This window comes from Ctenopharyngodon idella, chromosome 7 (assembly GCF_019924925.1).
Source record: "Ctenopharyngodon idella isolate HZGC_01 chromosome 7, HZGC01, whole genome shotgun sequence".
NCBI lineage: Eukaryota > Metazoa > Chordata > Actinopteri > Cypriniformes > Xenocyprididae > Ctenopharyngodon > Ctenopharyngodon idella.
In genome coordinates this window covers 23,090,162-23,103,477 of record NC_067226.1, presented here as the reverse complement: position 1 = coordinate 23,103,477, position 13,316 = coordinate 23,090,162, and the positions used below count along the sequence as shown (strand labels likewise).

Sequence of the window (13,316 nt, the reverse complement as noted above, 5' to 3'; positions counted from 1 at the left end):
TTGCGTAATATCATTACGCCTGCTGATATTGAATTGATATATTGAAACTCTTTGGTAATTTTTTAACAAGATGCTAACAGTCTAATCAGATTCAATGAACTATGCTAAGCTATGCTAAAAGTGGTACCGCCAGACCCGGAGATTGGCTGAATGGATTCGAAAACAGTAAAACTCAACTGTTTAACTTTTGAAGTTGAAGTTTTGTTCACGCTATCAATATAAAACAGCACAGACTATAAGACTGATTTTGGAACTTAAGAATCAATATTGGTTAATCAAAATGAAGACCGATTAAAATAGATTAACCAAAATTATCACCCAGTCCTAATATGCAGATGGGACACATTTCTATATAGCTGGAAATCTTGATGATTGTCTAATCAAAATTAACAAAATATGCATTAAGGTGCGAATAAAAATACAGATATTGTCAATGCATCAGATTTAGATTCAGATTTATGACATTTATTTATATTTCATGTGTCATTCTGAAATACTTCCAAAGGATGTTATTATGATTGATTACTTAGCAAAAATGATCAAAAATCACCCATATATAAGTATTTTTTTTCCCTGAAATGAAATACATTATCAATACTATACAAACAAATGCAGCTGACAGTGATAACTCCGATACAATAATACACACAAACCCAAACACAAGCAGCATGACGACTGAAAGTGACAAATGGGCATTTTAACTGAAGCTAATTAGGGCTTTGAAATGGGAGATTCGGCAAAGCTAACACCGTGTGGTTTGGAAGCAATAATTGTATTAATGACACAGAGAAGAACATAAACAAAACCTCCCTCATTGGCTTGACAACTGACTCACTGCTTTCTGTCTCAATACAAACAATGGATCAATCATGGAAAATAAATTAAATAAAATGCTTTGACGATAAGTAAGCATAAATGTAAATGTTACATCTAAGATCAATTCGGGTGATTCTTGCAGTACAGTGATGATTGTTTTCTATGCTGTAATGGTATTCTATATTCTGTATTAATGATTGTATAATCTGTATCCTGATTCCCTCCTCTCCAATTATCCTCCACTTATTCATAACAAATGGGTAGAAAATACTTTGGTAAATAGCTAAGTATTGGGGAACAACAACAATTTCACGCCAACAATTTCATTTCATTTTCACTACGGTCGGTGAATAAGACAATATTTTTTAGACACAAATAAAAAAACAAAGCTATTTATCAGTATTATTCAGTATTTTTGTTGGGATTTCATTTCAGATCACTACAGGTACAAGAAGAATGCAATTTACCATTGCAACGTCTTGAAGCCATTTTGGTTGACCATCACCATTTGGGGAAAAATTGGGGAAAAAGCGTTTCTTTGGATTTGTCTTATAGACTGTTTCATCAGATGCATGCGCATTGCCATGGCTATGTGCCTGGCCCGAAGTTAACTTCTGGTCTGTGTTTGTTGAACGAGTCCGGTAGTAACTTTGTCACATTTAAATTTGGCCATGTAACAGTTCTTTTCTTCTACTGGAAACCCAAAATAACACTGGCTAGCTAATGTAATTTACTTGTTATTTATTTGGCATGTTATCAGAAATAATCTACTCTAGAGGGACTCTGTTGTTATTGATTCTTTGTGGAAGTCTACCGGAAGTTAAGTTTGAACGTTTGATTATAATGTTGCTGTTGAAAGTGTCTATTTGCTCCACACTCAAGACTTGGCACACTCCATCATCTCCATTATGTAATAATCATAGAGTGGCCAGCTGAATACATTAATGTGTTAAAAGATATTTGTAACATTGAAGGCCAATGTTTTTTCAAAAAAAAAAAAAAGAAAAAGAAAAAAAGGGTTTTCTTCAGGTTTATGCTATTATAGTTGAGATATGTGGGCTTGTGGAACACATTGAAATAAGTTAAACAATCATCCTATTTTCAGTTTGAATGGATTGGATAGAAAATGGCCCGATTTATTGACTGACCATCTTGACAAACCTTTCACTATAATCACTATAGTCTTGGGCAGAGAGCTAGGCTGTATGACCTTCGAACCTATGTGATATAGATAATGTAATGTAATTTAAATATAGCATCTACCATCCATCAAGTATACATCACTTTTAATACGCAAAGCACAATGAATATGTCTCAAAGCCACATTGTAGTCTTTGTCATAAATCAACAGGAACTTTCTACATACATTTTAGAACTAGTCCATCATTAATTTTGAACCTTTATGATCCAGATACAAATTTTATTGGTATTGATTCTAAACTTTGTCCTTTTATTACATGATTTTTCATTTAATCTTTCCCTATGAGATAAAGTCTAATAGGTGACATTTGCTGACTTTACAGCAGCTATAAAAAAATAAATAAAAAAAAGATATACAAGTATGGTTCAAACCTGATTTTTCATGACCGATTCCGATCCTCGATTTTTTATTTTTTTTCTTTAAGCAAATGTATTTGTTGTTTATTTGCTCTATTACAGGCCAAACTGGCCTTAAAAAAATCTCTGTAGCTGTCTGAAATGAGAGGCAACCACTGCATTTTAATCAAATTCCAAACAAAGATGCTATATGTAGGTATGAGCAGATATTTTTTTTATTTAAATTAAATTGTATTGCTTTGTGAAGTTATGCTACATTAAACATACCTGCACAACAAACAAAAACAGCAGACAGACTGAATGAAAATGCTCTCTCTCTGACAGTAGGTGGCGCTTATGGAACAGCAGAGATATAGAGTTTCCTTAGTTACTACTCTACACAAAGCAGAGCTGCGCTTATAAACACTACTTTAATTCAATAGACATTATACAGAGGTAAGAGGAAAAGAAAAGGCCATTGAAACTTTTTTTAAAACAGTCAGTTCCCTTCAGAGATTCATATAACCCCCAATTCAATATTTATTTTTTCTTCCAATATTTCAAGAACCGCAAACAATGAGCTTGCTGTGCCTGGTACAGTATTTTCTCTGCCAGTGCATCTGTGCTCTCCTCTCCTCTTTGCATCTGTATTCAGCGTGCCCCAACTCTGGCCTGTGTTAACATTCTGTTTACAGATTTTGTAATATTTCCACACAAAAGACATTTAGGAAAATGGTTTAAGTAAGTTTGTGTAAGTCCGGAACACAGATCGACCAAAATAAAACAAAAAAAAAAACAGTTGCATGTCTGGTCGACCGCTGCATCTCTAATCCTGTTTAAATATTGTTATGTTAGAAACTACTACTAAACTGTCCAACCAAAAGGTGCAGGGGTTCGATGGGAAATCAATCAGGATTGTTGTCAATTTAATTTGGTGAGACTAGTAACTAACATTGCACACTGCAGCTTTTAAAACAGCATTATTTCTTTGAGAATGTTGCTTCTACTTTTGTTTCTCTTACTTTACTTTTGCTTCTACTTTTGTTTTTTTTTTGTGTATTGTGGAATGTTCTGAGTGCCACTGATGTTACTGAAATGACTATAAGAAAAAAACAATCCTAGTCCAATCCTAGTCCATTATTGAATGACTGTGACCCTTTGTACATCATTCCCATGACTTCCAATTTCCAAAATGCTGTCAGAGGATGTGGAAAAAGCAAGCACACTTTCCCAAGTAGGAATTTCAGAATAAAAGAGAAGAGAATATTTTTTCCTGTGTGTTGAGAGAATTTCAGCCAATTCATCCAACTGTTAGTTCCCATGGATGCCAGGAATTACCCAAGATCCTCAAATTATATACCCATTCAAAAAGGAACAATGAACAATTGGAACAAAAAAGTATTTGACATTCTTGCAGATTTTCAACATCTCTGTTGTAAAACCCACTGCCTGCATGAAAATATCTATGGGAAGTTTCACATCATGAGGTGACCAAAAGCTCAATGAAATGTGTTCTAAGCAACTGGGTTTCATTTTCTTTTTATCTAACTAGAACCACACCTATCAAAAGAGAGTTATTTGATTGAAGTTTTCCTCATTCTAATCAACAGACACAAAACGGCTATAGGCTAAAATACAGTACTATGTCAAAACTGAGTGAATGTCGTGCGTCAGTACCATATGAAAACATTACTGAAGCTGGTTTCTAATAGGCTACCACCTCATGTCTTCTGTTGTCAAGATTATACAGCTTTATTAATCCACAATGGTTTAGGAACAGATACTATGAGGGCTATTCTGATACACCATGCTTTATAAAGTCATATAAAGAACAGTCCTTGTTCCCTTGTGACAGACACAAACATGCTAATTGAATGCAAAGCTCAGACACAGGCTGTGGTATTTGGCACTGAGGCTTAAAATGCTCTTCTGTTCCTCCCTGACTGTTTCTTCAAGGGAAATTCTCTCGTATCACTGCAAACCAAAGCAGCAGCTTGTTTATAAAATATCATGCTATCATTGTGGCCAGACTGGCTCTTAGACATTCCTCTTTAATCGCAGAGAGCACTATGTACTTTTGAGTGTCTGGGCATTTAATAACAAATTAGATCAGGTGAGAACATATGAGATAATGCCATGTTGTTTTAGTACATGTCAGGCAATCCATCAGAGTCTCAGCTGAATACAAAAGAACATTATTTTCTTCATATTGCTAAATTTGAGACATGAAACATTGTGGCATCTGTAGAAAACAGTCAATTTTCAAGAAACCAGTGTGGATTGTCAAAACTAGCCAGATAACTAGAAAGTAGGGATGCACCGATAACATTTTTTTAAGGACCAAGTACGAGTACCGATATATTTTTTCTGGTACTCGCCGATACCGATGCCTATACATTTATTAATTTCTTTTTTCTTTTCTTTTTTTTGGTGATGTGGCAGTTTTCCAAGTACAACCCAGTGAGACTAATGAATGTAGGACAGCTTCTTTATTATTACTCCAATGAAAAAAGTAATAATATTTATGTGCTTGTCACAAACTTAAAGCTCAAATTTCACAGTGTCCAATAACCTTCAAAGGGCATAATTACCAAAGTCATAATAGAAAAATTTAACCTGCTTTTCAAAAAGTGCTAAACAAATATCACAGAACAAATGTTTATAACATAACACTGTGAACCAATGTAAAACAACCTAGGGTGACCAGATTTCTCATGTGGAATACAGAACGAGTGGGCAATATATGAAAAATTTTATTTCACGATATATATACACATTTAACATCTTTTGTTGTTTTATTAACATTAATGACAGACAAATATTTAATTAGGCTACTCTCCCTTTAAGACCGATTCCAAGGATGTACTATACTGACACATATCCTGTTTTCAGCCACCTGTTCACGTCCACTTAAGCCATAACCGACTGTATTAACGTAAAATACTCCACACGATGGACATTTTGACAACTATTTGTGCGTTTGACCATTCAGGCGCAAGAAGAACTGATCGCGCGCTGTCTGTGAGAGAACTGGGATCGCGCGCATGAAAACGCTTCTGGTCTGTCATTCAGCGCGATTTGCATGCAGTTTGCAATGTGTCGGTTGCCATCATTAATTTTGAAATATTTCCACACCCCTGAGGCTGACAGTGTTTCTGCTGCTGCCGCTGGTTTCTCTGTGCGCGGAAAATTCTGTCAGTTACGTCACGTGAGGTATCGGTCTTTGGTTTTTTTACGAGTTCGAGTACAAGTACATGAGCTTGGTATCGGTATCGGTGCATCCCTTCTAGAAAGCTATTCAGACCAATCGGGGGAAATACACAAATCTGTTAAATCGTAGTTTATCTCTGCTTGGTCAGCCTTTCTCCCTCTCATATTGCACTGTGTGAACACAGGCAGGTGGGGCGGGGAGGCACTGTGTGTCTCCATTGTGTTTAGGTTAGTGATTAATATGCTTTGCAGCATTGTAACAGTTATTTTACATAATTTTGTGATAACAACAGTATCAGTCATTGTACCAGTCATCATGACATTAACTACTAGGCATGTTTTTTCAGGGGGATAAAATGAGTAATTACATCCATTTACAGTATAATTGAAAACCAGGCCAAAACCCAAACAATAAACATTTTTTTATTTATCATTTATAACCAATACAGAACACTAAAAATAATAGTATAACAACTTTTAATTTAAATGAACTTAAAACAATACTCACATAACCTATTACAAGAAATGTCACATTTAGCGGTGATTTATAATAGTTGTGTTTGTATAGTGAGGTCTCATGTTTATTTTGTGTTTATTTAATGTTTATTTTGTACATTCAGTTTAACAAGTAATAAATTAACAATTAAAACACTTTGTATTAATATTTTTTAATGTAAGGATTAATCATCTCATCAGTATTGCAAGTATTATAATTGGTTCTAACTCCATACTACATAACAATAATAATAATAATAATAATAATATATACGTGTGTGTGAGTGTGCATGTGTGTATTCATTACAAGAAACATTACAAAAAACACTGGTTGGGCTCTATGTTTGTTTTTGAGTGCAAATGAGGTTTCTTCATGTGCACTAATCTCTACATACAGGATTTTATTTGGGAGAACAAAATCCCAAATGTAATAATAATAAGCCATGCCATCAGAGTAATAATAATAATAAAATATCATAGTAGCAAATAGGCATTTGCTAAATCCTGCAATCACACCGCAAGAATGCCCACCTCGCTGACCTGCTTTAAGATTTATTAGCTTCACACTGGATCGTCCTGATCAGAAAGCCATGGAATTTAACTGTCAGATAATTATCAGGGGCACCTGTGACAATATGCAGACATTTGGAGAGCTTAGAGAACCAGTACACATCTGTACAAATCAGCTTGTGCACTCTCAGGAGAAAGAGCAGCCATCTTTATTGCAGTAGTTTATGGTATATCTTCCAGTAGTTCATTCATTTATCAAAGGTGTTCTGAGGTGAGAGAGGTTATTTAAGCTTACATCCAGAAACCAGTTTCTTTTTTGAATTCTGAGAAGCTTCTTTAATGTATTTGCTTTACTTTAATGCTACTGAAACATCATCTTTGCCCAAGGATTTGTCTAAGAAGGAGAAGCTACATCAGATACAAACTGACAGTTACTGCACAACGCCTAGAAAGACAAACATGCTCCTGAATAACACGACTAAGACATTACCAGGCACACCAAAAGACTAGGTTGGACTAAAACCAAAATGTTGGTTTTGGTACGATACAAGCCTGTAGTACAGGGGTGGCGAACTCCGGTCCTGGAGAGCTTCACTCCTAAAGAGTTTAGCTCCAACTAGTCAAACTAGTCAATGTCTTACTGATGACAAAACAGATGATGTTGCTCGCTGAAGCTTTTATTCAGGATTACAGCAAATAGCTTAGATCAAAACAATAACAAAAGCAGCATTCTCTATGTGCTTTCTTCCATATCCGTATCCATATATGCTGAAGCAAAGGCAAGAACAGCAAATCACAAATACCACAACTATTCATAGTTTGATTGCGGCACAACAGTATAAATACACAGTACATATCAAACGATCTGTAACAGACAAAGCAATAGGGACACATGGTAAAAAAAAATTGTTACACTTGAGTGTAGTGAGATTGCTGTCGGATATAGTCGGCACTGAATCATCTTTTATTTTCAGTCTCTCTGAAAAGCCTGCGCTGAATGTCTTGTTTAAAAACGAATCCAAAGTAAAGTGAAGCAAACAAACAAACCGTGTCTTACTGACGCGACCTGGAACTTCGTTAAAAATAAAGTTTATCCACGCTTTCTTAATGTTAGGATCACAAGGATGGCAAGGCAAAGACTGTGTTTTTCCACAACTTGGCACTGCAAAACTATTTGTAATTCGTGGAGGCATCTCTATTGTGTTATCATCTCTCTCCTATTTACTACTATATGATATGCGTGAATCTGTGGGCAAGGCTAAAGAGGCCATAATGCAGAAGTAGGCGTTGGTTTTCTTCTACAGAGGCGTCCTTTTGTCGCGCAATGACAATGTCACAAAATCCGAAATGAGTCGTTTTGGCAGCATGGTTACAATAAAAACTGTTTTTGACTAAACAAGGAAGTTTTGAGCTCTAAAACTTATAGTATATTTTTATAGTACAATGACCTCTTGATGTCAAAATATCAAAGTAAAATTTGATTTCTCAATTCATGACCACTTTAATACAGTTAAAATAAGACAGTCCATTAAAACAAAGAAAATTCTGTTATCATTTACTCATCCTCTTTAGAATTTCGTTCATCTTCAAGGCACTTACATAGAGCATATCAAATATGGTAAACATCAGCTGCTTGACACACGAGAAACCAATGAGGTTTGTGCGTTTTTCAATGTTTATGTCTATGTTGTTCTGTCTTGTTGTGTGGACTTTCAATAGATGGACAGAATATGATGGGAGAATATTAGAAACGTTCATTTGTGTTACAAATAAAGTTTTATAGGCTTGGAATGACAAGACAGAGTTTTGATTAGTGTGTGAACTATCCTTTTGAATCTCAATAATACATTTCACATTGATTTGAACTCATTTAACAACCATTTAAGACACCATCACCACACTACACACACACACACAAACAGACATAAAGAACTACATAGGAATCCTTAAGTGCTGTTATATGTGCCTATAGATTAAATTAAAAAAAATGTTCTTGAAAGCTGTGGTCTGTTGGGTGTTTACAGCTCCATACCAACAGATTTTGGAAGGACTGAAATGCTGCGGAGGCAGAGGGAAGTTTAAGCGCCTCGTGGTTGTGGCGTGGGTGAGGGCACCAGGCTGGCAAGGCAACATTCCTGTCAGCACTTTCCCAGCACACTGACAGAGGAAGGAAAAGCAGGGAAAAACAGATTCTTTCCCACTACAACAGCACAAGACAGAGGATGGCTGCAACAGAAAAGGGAATAGCCAATTTAAAGGGGTCATGACATGAGAAATAAAATTTTCCTTGGTCTTTTGACATATAAGGAGGTCTTTGTACAACATCCTGTAAGTTTCATAGCTTAAAATGCCCTCATTATAAAAACACATTTACAAAAACAGCTCATTTGGATCCTGTGGGATCTGTGACGTCACACAGGCAAAAATCCTTTGCATATGACTGTCTCTAGAGCAAGACATCAATGAATCGTTTCACATTGTTGCACCACAGACCCCATCCAATAGCTGACAAGTGTACATCGTACGTGAGCAATGCATCGCATTAAAAACAAATAGAGCTCATTATAAACACTGACGCTGTCTACATACAGTATACAGATATACAGTATACTCCACGTGCTTAAGTCTGCTGACAACAAGCCAAATAGAAGAGCACAAGTACGTCTGCATTGACAAGTCCTGTTTAAACAGCTCTTTTGCGTTTCTACACAGACCTCAGAAGGACCACAGAATCAGGTACAAGCGAATGGTAAATTTTTAATGGCTTCTCGAAACGCGCTGGAGGATATGTTTGTTTGGAGCATTTGACTGCAGAATGTTTTGTAAACGAAGCACAGTGTAATGGAGAGTTTGCAAAGAAAACTGTATTGGATCAATTTGATAATGCTTTGCCTGTAAATGATGATTTTATATGGATAATAGGCGTGCACCGATCCAATATTCAGTATTGGTATCAGGTTCGATACTGAAAGTTTTGCGGTATTGGGTATCGGTCAGACAGGACAGAACCAAATCTGATACTATGCGTACTCATGGTTGCTAAGCTCCACAAAAGGCAAAAAACAATATAAAGCACAATAAAAGGTTTCATGCACTATATTCCAATACTTCTAAAGCCATTCAATAGCTTAATGTAAGGGACAGATGAAAATTTACATAGTTCATGGAAACTCTTCCTTTTGCTGCGGCTGTCAGTCATACTCAATTCAGCATTCAAATGGCGTGTCACGCTCGGTTACGACAGCACGCTAAAACTCACACTAAGATGATTCAATTGTCCCTTTATTACAGTTGATCTGTAGATAAAGGTCTGTGGTTTTGCATTAAAATACTTTATCTTGCTGGAGTTTATTGCCGTTTCTAAATTATGTGGAGTAGAGAGGACCATGAATTGGCATCAAGCGCACAGTAACTGAAAAAAATACTCAAAAACTGTTAAATATATAGATATAATACACTAGTTGTGCGCACAATATCTCTTCTCTTTGTGCCCTGAACTTTTCAACGCAGAGAGCTGCATGCTGGGAGTCCATATTGCTTTAAATACATCATTCTGCACCCGGGACGTGCAAAAGTAGTTTGTGATGCTCTGTATTTGAGCCTTTAATATTATAGCATAGTTTTGTGCACTGAAAGATTATTAATAGCCTATCTTGTTCTGTCGTATCTATCATATTTTGTTGCCTCATTAAAAAGATGTGCAATACATTTAAAATAAACCTCTTTTAATTTTATAGTATTTATTTTCTACAAACTGTTTCTCAATGTATTTTATAAGAAAACAAATAGTAATTTAGTTTTTATTAACATTTTACCAGATGTTAAAGGGTTAGTTCACCCAAAAATGAAAATAATGTCATTTATTACTCACCTTCATGTTGTTCTACACCAATAAGACCTTCATTCATCTTTGGAACACAAATTATGATATTTTTGGTTAAATCCAATGGCTCAGTGAGGCCTGCTTTCAAAGCAATAACATTTCCTCTCTCAAGATCCATAAATGTACTAAAAACATATTTAAAACAGTTCATGCGAGTTGAAATCGGCCCATCACTATATTGTTGAAAAGTCGTTATTTTGTTTTTTTGGTGCACAAAAATATTCTCGTCGCTTTATAATATTAAGGTAGAACTACTGAACTCGCATGAATTGTTTTAAATATGTTTTTAGTACCTTTATGGATCTTGAGAGAAGAAATGTCATTGCTGTGAATGGAGGCCTCACTGAGCCATCGGATTTAATCAAAAGTATCTTAATTTCTGTTCCGAAGATGAATAAAGGCCGTACGGGTGTAGAACAACATGAAGGTGAGTAATAAATGACATTACTTTAATTTTTGGGTGAACTAACCCTTTAAGAAAACCAAATATAACCAAGGTTTTTTTGCTAAAATTACTTTTGCTGCTGAATTATCCACTCACCTAGTTTAAAAACATATTTACAATTTTTTTATTCATTTGTTGTTTTTCTCTATAATGAAGTAGCGTGTATTTACTGTATTGTGTTTAACACATTAATTAGTGATCATCAGTTACACACACACACACACACACACACACACACACAGGTATAGATATTCTACAATGATGAAGAAAAAACTGTTATGAGATCTGTATCGGCCAATACTCAGAATCTGGGTATCGGAATAAGATCGGTTATGAAAACAAATGGTATAGTGCATCCCTAATGGAAATGTTTTAAAAAAAAAACGTACTCGCGTGAAATAGTGAGGGAGTGAGAAACTTTTTCCTCTGTAAAGACGTTAGCCACTAATAACAATGACCACTTAAAAATGGATAATTTCTGACAGAGTGTCAGAATGTTTGTTGGAAACCTCAGAACAGATGAACACTCCACAGATGTCTTTACGGAAAGAAAAACACTTTGAAAAGAATAAACAGAAGATTCAGAAGAACAGAACAAATAATCACTCCTGATAAGGTTAAAAAAAGATTTTGGAAGAGCAAAAACTCTTTTTGAGATGATTTTGGTCCTGAAAACACAGTATACTGGAGCTGTTTCTCAGAACACTTTGGCTGTCCGCGTTCCGCACTGTCTGCACGCAATTGTACTGCACATGTGTCAAACTCATAAATCTGCGTTCATTCGCGGTTGAGTATACGTTGAAAGCTGTGCAGACATGGAGCCAATATCCATTGTTAGTCTGCATAAATGATGTCAACTGGAACCAGGAACACTTCCCATAACACCCAATGTACTTGCTACATCATAAGAAGAATGGCATCTACGCTAATATTAGTCTCTGTTTATCCCAAGGTTTACTGTAGTCAGCCGGATCCGGGCCGTATCCAGATCAGATGGAGGACCTGTGCCTATACATGACCTGAATCCCTGAAGCGTCCCTGAAGCGTCAGCAGAGAACAGGTCAACTAGACAATCCCCTGTGAAGGCCTCATCAACACAACAGTCATCGGCACAGATCCTTAGCAAAACCAGTCTCCATACCGGCGTGATGAATCCGATCTTCAACCAGATGGAACTGGATTGAATATTTTGAATGTTCCGATCCCAATCTGACTTCTGACTTGTAATGCTGCCTGAATCATAATCATGCACTGTTCATTTGTTGGCCAGAGGAGAACTGGCCCCTCGACTGAGCCTGGTTTCTCCCAAGGATTTTTTATCCATTCTGTCACCAGATGGAGTTTGGGTTCCTTGCCACTGTCGCCTCTGGCTTGCTTAGTCTGGGACACTTAATATTCAACAATATTACTGATCTGCCTGCATTGACACCACTGTATGCGAACTGACCTGAGCTTGACTTGATGCAGCTGTTGCAGAACACTGAAATTAAAATATATCCGGGCCTTAAACAGTCTGATGTTAGCATGTTGCTATGTTAACAATGTGATTCCACATAGCAGAAACACATATGCTGTGTAAAAAGTCAATTTGCAATTAGATTAACTATTTCATCAATACTTCTCAGTATTGAATGAAATAGAAACATATTTATAATTGGCAACAATTGTTTATTTACATCATTATTAGATACTGACTAACAAAAATGTTTGTAATTTAAATCAAATACTTGACTTAAAGAAAAATTAAATGTAAAGTGGACATAAAATATGAACAAATTATCTATATATTGTTTTTTTCTGAATTAACACACATTTACAAACATACTAGATGGAACACATCCATCCACAGAACTCCAAAAGGGCTGCTGCTTTGTTGTGTCTCTTGCTGAAAAATAAGGCCATATTTTTGGAACTGAATTAAGCTGTGCTGAACAACGTTCAAAGAGAATGAACCCAGAGCCAAACAACTGCACAGGGACCACTGAAATTAGTCTGCATAAACAGCACAAAATGTACTTTCCAACAAGCCTTAGAAAAGTGGTTTTCAATCAGGAGGCTGGGACCCACTAGGGGGCCTAGGCAAACTTCCAGGGGGGCCAATAAGAAATAAATACAGACATATTAACAATCTTATTTAAAATGATTAAAAAAATAAAAAAAACCCACTAAAAATACAGATGTACAACATTGCACTGGCATCATATTTTTGAGTTTTTGTTTTTATTACAATAAAAAGTACCAGAGGTACATACTGTTTCAGTTTATTTAAGAGGGCTCAACACACTCTCATGGCAATTTATTACTATTTTTTGTTAGTTTTGGTGAATTAGCGGCTAATAGTGGCTGCATGTGCCCATATGATGATATGCTTAGAACTGCTGGTCCTCTATGCTTACCTTTAAAAAAAACCCAAAAACAACA

General features: G+C 35.9%; 1 protein-coding gene across 4 annotated transcripts in view; it reads right to left on the bottom strand.

Annotated features, from left to right (window-relative positions):
- LOC127515598 (protein phosphatase 3 catalytic subunit alpha) overlaps positions 1-13,316 on the bottom strand; it is a 110,553-nt gene that overhangs the window by 45,038 nt on the left and 52,199 nt on the right. The gene's annotated exons all lie outside the window — the stretch shown is intronic.